Source organism: Onychostoma macrolepis, chromosome 02 (assembly GCF_012432095.1).
Source record: "Onychostoma macrolepis isolate SWU-2019 chromosome 02, ASM1243209v1, whole genome shotgun sequence".
Taxonomy (NCBI): Eukaryota; Metazoa; Chordata; class Actinopteri; order Cypriniformes; family Cyprinidae; genus Onychostoma; species Onychostoma macrolepis.
This window is the reverse complement of record NC_081156.1, coordinates 26820584-26829571: the sequence shown is the minus strand read 5'-3', so window position 1 is coordinate 26829571 and position 8988 is coordinate 26820584. Positions and strand designations below refer to the sequence as shown.

The following is an 8988-nucleotide window of genomic DNA, read 5'->3' as shown; positions in this document are numbered from 1 at the left end:
ATACAAAGAGTCAGTATTTGCAGTGTTGGCCGTTCTTATTCAGGACCTCTGCAATTCGACTGGGCATGCTCTCAATCAACTTCTGGGCCAAATCCTGACTGATAGCAACCCATTCTTTCATAATCACTTGGAGTTTGTCAGAATTAGTGGGTTTTTGTTTGTCCACCCGCCTCTTGAGGGTTGACCACAAGTTCTCAATGGGATTAAGATCTGGGGAGTTTCCAGGCCATGGACCCAAAATTTCAACGTTCTGGTCCCCGAGCCACTTAGTTATCACTTTTGCCTTATGGCACGGTGCTCCATCGTGCTGGAAAATGCATTGTTCTTCACCAAACTGTTGTTGGATTGTTGGAAGAAGTTGCTGTTGGAGGGTGTTTTGGTACCATTCTTTATTCATGGCTGTGTTTTTGGGCAGAATTGTGAGTGAGCCCACTCCCTTGGATGAGAAGCAACCCCACACATGAATGGTCTCAGGATGCTTTACTGTTGGCATGACACAGGACTGATGGTAGCGCTCACCTTTTCTTCTCCTGACAAGCCTTTTTCCAGATGCCCCAAACAATCGGAAAGGGGCTTCATCGGAGAATATGACTTTGCCCCAGTCCTCAGCAGTCCATTCACGATACTTTCTGCAGAAGATCAATCTGTCCCTGATGTTTTTCCTGGAGAGAAGTGGCTGCTTTGCTGCCATTCTTGACACCAGGCCATCATCCAAAAGTCCTCACCTCACTGTGCACGCAGATGCACTCACACCTGCCTGCTGCCATTCCTGAGCAAGCTCTGCACTGCAGGTGCCTCGATCCCGCAGCTGAATCAACTTTAGAAGACAAAAGTTTTGAGAATGACACAAAAACATTCTCCAAGAGCAACTTCTCCCAACCATCCAAGAACAGTTTAATGATGAACAATGCCTTTTCCAACATGAAGGAGCACCTTGCCATAAGGCAAAAGTGATAACTAAGTGGCTCGGGGAACAAAACATCAAAATTTTTGGTCCATGGCCAGGAAATTCCCCAGACCTTAATCCCATTGAGAATTTGTGGTCAATCCTCAAGAGGAGGGTGGACAAACAAAAACCTACAAATTCTGACAAACTCCAAGCATTGATTATCCAAGAATGGGCTGCCATCAGTCAGGATGTGGCCCAGAAGTTGATTGACAGCATGCCAGGGCGGAGTGCAGAGGTCTTGAAAAAGAAGGATCCACACTGCAAACATTGAGTCTTTGCATAAACCTAATGTAATTGTCAATAAAAGCCTTTGACACTTATGCTACAAATAACAAATACAAATAATTATACTTTAGTATACCATAGTAACATCTGTCAAAAAGATCTAAAAACACTGAAGCAGCAGACTTTGTGAAAATCTATATTTGTGTCATTCTCAAAACTTTTGGCCACGACTGTATAGGCCAATCCAGAAGGCTACTTTTTCCATAGGTGTTCTCGAGAATTGCATACTGGTTGTGTAAAATAAGGTCTGTTATGAACATGACTTGAAGAGGCTGTTCTACCAAAATTACACAGTCATACTGCAAAATGAATTCCTTTTTTTTTTTTTTTTTCAGTGTAACTGAGAAGTTGTTACTGTATCTAAGAACTTCAATGGTTGCTCAATCTTTGTAGTTGTAGTCCTTGGCACAGATTTGCCATAGAACTTTTAATTAATTATTTTTAATGCATTGCACATTTATATAGATTAACAACTGTCATAAAGGGACACACCTGTTCCAGTAATTGCACGGCCTCCACTCACGGTTTTTGGTTCTGCATTGTTGTAGACGTAGTGGCAGAAGGTGTTTGCCTGCTCAAGGAACTCTGACTCCAGCTCTTTCTCAGACAGCTGCTCCATTCTTATGTTTTGCGTACTAGCAGGCCGGGGGAACACAAAGCACTTCCTCCCCGCAAAGAAATTGCGCAGACAGCGGCGGGGCAGGTTATACTTCTCAGTCTGAAACGAGCTACCTAAATACGATAATTATGGAATCATGAGATATTAACGCAATAAGCCCCCAAAAAACCCTTAGCTGTTCTAAATTCACTGTAAACCACAGCTTCAGCAGCTTATTGCTTTTATAAAATGGTTACCACACAATACATATATTAAAGGCAAAATATATGTATAATATATTACTGGTAATAGTATAGTAAATACCAACCAGCAGCACAAGAGTGTGTCCTTCTTTATAGGGATGAGGGACACACCACATCCAGATGCCTTTAGTCTTTGATTCAATAGTGCTGCCGAGAGCAAATCCTGAGACAATCACAATGACACATAATTATCCAATACCCTCCAGATATTATAACCACGTTTGTCTATTTATGACCCTAAGCTATCAAACTTGTGCCTTAAGAAGACTTGGAATATAATGCCCTTTATTAAATTATATTAAAAAAAAAAAGAGTGTCTAGTTCATTCATCTCCAAAACTCTAATTTTTTGCATATTAAAGAGTTAAACCGTGAGGGTATTTGAAAAAAATGTATTCAGATATTTCAGACATGATCATAGGAGAGGTGTATTCAAGTTATTTAAGTCTGTATAAAGAGAAAAGGAAAGTAGAGCGTAGGACACACACAATCATTCACCTGTTATTCTTGTTTTATTATTATATTGCTCTATTGCTTTATTTTATATTGTTTTATTACTGTTGTTTTTCATAAAATGCTCTGATTTTAATGTAGGTAGTGTTTTCAGATACTTCGATACAGACACACTCATTTGTTCTGTCCTCATCATCATATCTGCACCACACTTGAGAAAGACTTTCAGCATTTCTGAAAAATGGACTGTTGTCCTGCCAGGCGGTTCATAAGGTAAGACTTCCCCGTACGATAGAGTCCCACCACAGACACCACCACCACCGGCTCACTGATCCCATCCAGAATGTCTTTGGCCTCTTTTCTCACACACAGCAGCCCATTTTCATCATTTTCAATGAGACACACCGGAGCGGACATGAGCCTGCTGCACGCCATGACTGCGAAAAACAAAGACATTCTTACAGTGTGTAAAAAATTACATTTTTAAGTTGCTGCTGTTGAACAGTGCATGTTGTTTAAACATTGTGTCAAGCGTCAGAAGTTTCTTATATAGGTACAGAGACTACATTTGACCTCAAATCTAAAGGTCATTAATCATTATGAAATTGAACATCAATGTTGATGCATCAATCAAATTATCATTGAATCAATGTTGAAGTTTAACATCGATTTTTCATCAGGTTTGCACCCTAAAATAATGTTATTTCAACAATGAAAAATCAATCAAAAATAGATCAAGATGGTCATAAAATCAACATTGAATCAACGTAAATTAAATCACTTATTTAACATTGAATCAACGTAGAAACATTATCAAATCAATCCTGCTTTTTACTCCTTTCAATCAGAGAACATGCAGGACTGCAATTAATATGGTTTTAAAATAAAAAAAGTCACTCAAAGTAAACAACATCAGTCAGTTTACATGCAAAAATATTTATTTTTGCCCCCACACTATTTGAAAAGGAAAATAACATTATATTAAAAAAAAACAAGTGATTCTTTAAAAAAAAAAAAAAAAACTTGGTGGTGACTTCAAAACATAGGCACGGATTCACAGACCGGGCTTAGTTTAAGCCAGAACTAGGCCTTAAATTAGGATACATAAACCGCTTTTATAAAAATGCAATAAATAAATAAACATTACTGGTGTGCATCTTGAGACAGGCAATGCCAATGACATTAAAATCTGTCAGAGCAAGTTATTTTCAGTTAAGACAGCTCAAACATGCATTTTAGTCTGGGACTAGCCTTGTGAAACTGGGAGACAGAGCTTAAAATACAATTTACATACAGAATATGGTCAAATGAATGACAAAGTGACTTAATTACATGGAACAGTTCATTCTGAATGTATAAAGCAAATGCCAGGAGAAGAGCCTGTAAAACTGACACATATAGTCTAACAAATGCAAAGTGCAAAATGGAAGTAAATGAAAACTCACGATCAAAGGCAGAAACACTAAAATACTACAGACTGAAACATTACCAGTTTGCTGTTTAGGACTTGAAGCTTTTCACGGATTGAAGCTACTTTTCTGATTAAAAAAAGATGTCTTTACTCCTCAATAAACCGATAGTCTGACAAACTCAGGGCTTTCCACTAGGGCTGTGCGATATGGACAAAAAAAACCTGTTGCGATTTCTTTGATCAATTTTGCGATTTCGATTTTAATCACGATTTTGACACACAGACATGCTTTACAGTCATAAATGCATTCAGTGTGAATTTGAAATGTATTTCCAAAAGAAAACCAATTAGAGCTTTATCACAAAGCTGTAACATGTCTCTAGAACAGACATAAGGCAAAATAATCACTAAGTAAAGGTGTAACAAAATGTCTCTAGAACAGAAATATGGAAAGAAAAAAAAATACCGTGTCCAGGGATTTGTTTTTTTTTTTGTTTTTTTTGCCATGCCTTGGTCATACAGCTCTTTGTGGTGCTGCCTCGGGTGTTGAAATAGATTTGTTGCGCCAGGTTCATAATCTGTCTGCAGTGTGTATACAGTATGTGTATGCGGTGAAGAAGCAGCACGAACATTTATCCATTATTTTGATTTCAAATCCAAACGTTGTTACTGAAAATGCTTTTTCAGCATTGTGATTCTCTTTTATCAAAGTACAGTACTACAATCTTTCATAGACATTCACATTTAAAGTCAATAAATATAACTTTGTCTTCCTAACTCCACGAGTGCCATATTGCCAATTATTTATCTAAAAGTGCACTTTTCCTTGTTTTAAATCTAGCCAAAAAGCCATGTATTGACTGTGAAACAGTAGACTTTAATTATATTAATCTATGGTGTAATTACTACATTTCCACGTCAATCCATGTTAATTTTTTTTACCGAAAACAATGAGCTGGCACTTTAATTCAGCGCGTGCAGCACAGCAAAAATAAAACGATCGCTGCATGACTGCTGCAGACTCACCGCTCCTGGGGCCGGATTCACGAAACATTCTTAAGAAGAAATTTCTTCTTATCTGCCATTTTCTTCTTATTTTTTAACTTAAGAAAAAAGTTAAGAATATTTTGTATTCCCAAACATTCTTCTTAAGAATATTCTTATCTTTTTTCTTAGGATTGTTCTTAAGACAAAACCTAAGAATAATTCAGATTCTTGAAAAGAATCTTCTTAAAAATCATCGTAAATAACTTCTTAAATTTAGGACAGCCCCAGACTTGTCTTAAATCCAAAAGAGTAAGAATTATTTAATAAATTGATTGGGTTATTTCAAATTAATTGTTATATTTAAGCATTACAACAACATTAGCTACATATAATACATAGTAGGACTATTAATAGGGATGTGCGCAAGTTTTCTGAAGTGACAGCGATAATGTAAACAATGATCGGTCATGAATGATTAGCTTATGTGTGACGCTACTTTTTTCTGACTTCAAAACTCAGTAGCAACTCTACAAAAACGAGTCAGATAGGAAGCTTTAATTGGACGCTTTTATTTTAGCTTATAAATACGACATAATCTTTGGCAGTATGCAGCGCATATGAATGCGCCGATACACAGGACGCGTTCGCTGTAGCAGCGCGGACACACAAACCGGAAGCGTTCACTCGGATGAGAGCGCAAAAGCACAGCACAAAAACGAATGAAACAGATCGCTGCAGCTTGAGACAGACAGGCTGTTCAAAAGGTGAAAAAGTGAAGCTGAGCGCCAGTCAAAGTCGCGACAAAAAGAGTGTGCGTGCTTATTATGATTATTATATGGTAATCTGCAGGAAGCGCAGTGAGTTTATCAGTGCATCATGTTTTCACTCAGATAAAGACTGTAATTTTCTTCTTAAGAAAAAAATTAAGATGTTCTTAAGAATATATTTGAGAACTTATTAAGAATTTTTCAAGAATTGCACTTACGAACATTCTTACGAACTTCGTGGAATTTATCTTAAGAAATTTCTTAACTTATTTCTTAAGAAGATTTTCGTGAATCCGGCCCCTGGTGCGCACTGCCAGACCGCAGCCGTGTGCAGTGTGAACGCTCTGATCCGTTAACATGGGCGCGGAAAAAATACGCACCACAGACAGTGTATATGTGAACCTGGCGTTACGTCTGTATGCCCGGTCTGTTCTGTTCTCGCGCTCCATTTGGTCGCGCTGCATTCTGATTGAATCAGATAGCATACTGCGGGAGGTCGGGGGCACGGGAAGAATCGTGCTATAAAGCGATTTAGAAATCGTGCACGCTCAAATCGTGATTTTATGACGATTTCGATTAATCGCACAGCCCTACTTTCCACCACAAGGCAATGCCCACAAGCCGCTCAGGACCACAACCGAGCCATTTTTGCACTGTCACAGCAGACCTTTTCAACATTCTTCAACATTCTTCAACATATCATCTTTTGTAAAAAAAACAAAACAAAAAAACTGATACAGGTTTGGAACAACAGTTTTGAGTGAAGGCCTGTTCACACCAAGGAAGATAACACTAAAGATAACGATAAAGATATAGTTCTAAAAAGCAGATGAGTGTGCTTAGAATAAACCGATGAACATAGTTATCTTTAAAGTTATCGCTCTTGGTCTGAATGGGCCTTAACCCTTAATAATCATATTAGGCCATTTTGCAATTCCTGTTTTATTTGAAGACCTCTTGAAAACATAACTAAGGCTTTTCTCATTCCATTTAAGATATTTAAGACTTTTAATGGATTTAAATTTGATCAAACTGAATTTAAGACCAAAGGACCCATGTGGAGACTTACCATGCACATCTTGGAGCCTGGTGTCTCTAAATGAGTTTTTTTGTTGTTGTTGTTCATGCTGATCTTTCGGTCTCCTACTGCCCAGTTCTTCTGAGAAGCCAGTTCATTGGTTAGAGTACAGCCCAGCATCCTAATATATGCATCAACTGATGCTCCTCCAACAGCAAAACAGCCAACCTATAAGTGTCAGGAACATATTTACACAAAACATGGATAGGTTACAAATAAATATCATGGGAATGTAGTTTCCGTGTTGAATGAAAAACATGTTTTTGTCAATAAATAAATAAAACAAAAATAAATAAATCTTAATGTAAGTTACCATCACACATCTGGCATCTTCACTTTGAAGAATCCGCTCTGGTAGCTGCGTCTCATGATGAAACCCCAGACCTCCAGACACTAGTTCAGCCAATATTCCAGTCACTTCAGAATAAGCAATGGGAAAGCAGTTTGAGAAAAAAAAAACACAGTATATCAACAACTTCTATGACACACAGCGTTAATTTTTCATAACCATCAGTGTAGAGTTTCTCAGCTCCAGTCCTCAGGCCCCCCCTCCCAGAATGCATTACTGCCACCTAATGGACTGGATTGTGGCGCATGAAAAAACCCTCTGAATTCTCTCTATTCTCCTTAGGACAGGTAATTCATTAAATGTATGTAAATTCCACATGATTTAAATCGAATAATTATAATGAATATATAAATTATTTAAAAATAATTTAAATTATTATTATTATTTTTTTAATATTTAAAAATGTAAATGTTTAATTATAATTTAAAAATAAAAATGTTTAATTTAAGTTAATGAACTGGATGACCACACGGATTATAAGGACATTCATTGGAGCATTTAGTCATTATCAGTCTCTGGCTGAATGTACTCCTCTAGCTAGCCAAAAACAGGTAATGAACACATTAATTACTAATGTAAAAACATTACTACCACTGCTGCTGCTAATAATAGTAATATCCAGCTGGTTTATCTGAGTTCTATCTAATGGTCACAGTTCTTTGTTAATCCACACACCCAGCAGGCAGTTTTATTTATTTAACGGTGCTGCTAGTGGTGACGAGTTTACAAAATTTACAGAATTTGTTGTTTGATGAGCATGTGCTCACTACAATTCAGAAAAATGTACCGTATTTAAGTGTTGAATGAGGGATTGACAGTCTAAAGTTTCACCGGTGAAATGCTGACCAAAAATCAACATTGATTCAATATTTGTCTTTTCAACACTGAATAGCACTGAATTATCAACATTGATCCAATATTATTTAGCACTGAATTGTCAACCTCAACCAAAATGATGATTCTGATGAAATTTCAACTTTGAATCAGTGTCACCTTGCTATCTGGGAAGTAGACACTTAGCTTAAAAGTGATTTAACATTGAAAAGTAAGCTATATTTATAGTTTTTAATAATGTATTGACTTCAATCAAACAATTTATTACCTTACCGATAGTTTAGCGAGGTCTATGCTGTAGTAGTCTCAACACAACTGGAGCAAAAGGCTTGCAACCCCCCATACATAGGCTCCTCCTGTGTGATAGGCTACTTGGTTATCTTTTTCACCATACATGGTCCAGAGACGGGGCGTGTTCTCTCACTGGCGAATCCGTGATGCTGACTCTAAAGTGAAAATAAAAGTGAAACAACGGGTTCGGTTCGGTCACTCTGTATAAGCGATTTCCCAGAAATTGATCGTTTAACGTAAAGACAGCTATAGAACGATGGGCGGATACTAGGAGACACCCTCATCACCCGTTGTGGTAAATAAGTAGAGCTGGGAATCGATTCCAAAAAGAATCGATTCCAAAAAGAATCGATTCCTCGATTCCGAGGCGTTGAGAATCGAGTCGATTCCAAAGGTTGGAATCGATCCCATCAAGTGGAATAGACTCCTCATTAGAGCTTTTTTCAGTTGAACAAAGCTTATCTATGGGTGCCTCTCAAATGGAAGGCTGCAATTCTACTAAGGCTGCACACATTTAAATTCACGAAAATAAACTGAAAGAAAACGAGTCGGTATTGAGATCATCAGAATTTGAGGATGCAGCCTTCCGTTTGAGAAGCACCATTCACCTCATGCTCGATAAAAGCGGTAATTACGAGAGTTGTGAGATAAAAGATTATTTTTTATATATAAAATATCTATTTCATTTTTATATTTACCCTTCGCCTCATGCTCGCTAAAAGTG

The 8988-nt window shown here is 37.4% G+C and overlaps 1 long non-coding RNA gene across 1 annotated transcript; it reads right to left on the bottom strand.

Annotated features, from left to right (window-relative positions):
* Window positions 1-2533: 2533 nt before the first annotated feature.
* Window positions 2534-8683, bottom strand: LOC131527634 (uncharacterized). Its single transcript, XR_009267708.1, has 4 exons — window positions 8247-8683; window positions 7104-7207; window positions 6782-6958; window positions 2534-2984 (listed from the first exon to the last, which is right to left on the bottom strand). It is a non-coding gene; the product is annotated as an uncharacterized LOC131527634 (long non-coding RNA).
* Between the last annotated feature and the right edge of the window lie 305 nt (window positions 8684-8988).